Here is a 1,124-nt window from a genome sequence, read left to right as displayed (position 1 = left end):
AAACATCCATCAGTTTGGAAAACATATTTTGCCAACAGAACATCTCAAATCATTAAAAATGTTGGTAATGCTAAGTGGAACCACGTTTTAACCCATAAAAATCCTGCAGATCTTGGAACACGACTATGTAAACCACAAGATCTTAAAAAAAATCCTTTATGGTGGTATGGACCAATTTGGCTACTTGACTCCCAAGACAATTGGCCTAAATCGAACCCACCTGCCATAGCTCTTATGGAACAAAGGAAAGTTGAAGTTCACTGTTCCGTTACTCGCCGTAATAGCATATATTTATAGGTTCTTACGTTCTACTAGTAAAATATTAGAGAAAACTAAGTTTGAAAGTTTAACGCTCTCTCACGAAGAGCTTAATAACGCAAAAATTGTGTATATTAGACTAACACAGAAGTTATTCTAAAGATTAAAAGAATCTTTCGGATTCTAAGCATATTTCAAAGAAAAGCTCTCTGCTTACTCTAAATCCATTTCTCTACGCTCAAGGTCTTATGCGGGTTAATGGTAGATTAGCTAATGCCCCGCTTACGTACGATGAACGATTTCCCATAATTATCCCTAACTCTTCTCAATTTTGCAAAATTTTTCTCGAGTTTGTCCACAAAAATCTAGTCCATGCTTACATAACCCTTATGATGAGCGCAGTAAAAAGCCAGTTCTATATTCCTGGCTTAAAAAGAACAGTCAAGAAATGCGTTCATCATTGTCTAACCTATGTTCGTTGCAAACAACAAGTGAAATAGCAAATAATGGCTGTGCTGCCAAAAGAGAGATCCACTCTCTCATTACCGTTATCACATACGGGTGTCGACTTTGCTGGTCCATTTCAGATCAAGTCTAGCAATTTGCGAAATTCACCATATATGAAATGTTACGCATGTATCTTTGTATGTTTTGCTACAAGAGCCATTCATTTAGAAGCTTGCTTTAGTTTAACATCAGAAGCATTTCTAGCTGCTTTTGCACGATTTATAGCTAGGCGAGGATTGCCAAAATCAGTCATGTCGGACAATGGTACAAATTTCATAGGCGCTAGTAAGTCATTGCTAAAGGAGTATTCGTTATTTCTTAAACAATCCTCCAAGGATATAATAGATAAATATGCAATT

The sequence above is a fragment of the Lucilia cuprina genome, chromosome 3, assembly GCF_022045245.1.
Source record: "Lucilia cuprina isolate Lc7/37 chromosome 3, ASM2204524v1, whole genome shotgun sequence".
Taxonomy (NCBI): Eukaryota; Metazoa; Arthropoda; class Insecta; order Diptera; family Calliphoridae; genus Lucilia; species Lucilia cuprina.
The sequence above is the reverse complement of the archived record's forward strand: the minus strand, read 5'-3'. Positions refer to the sequence as shown.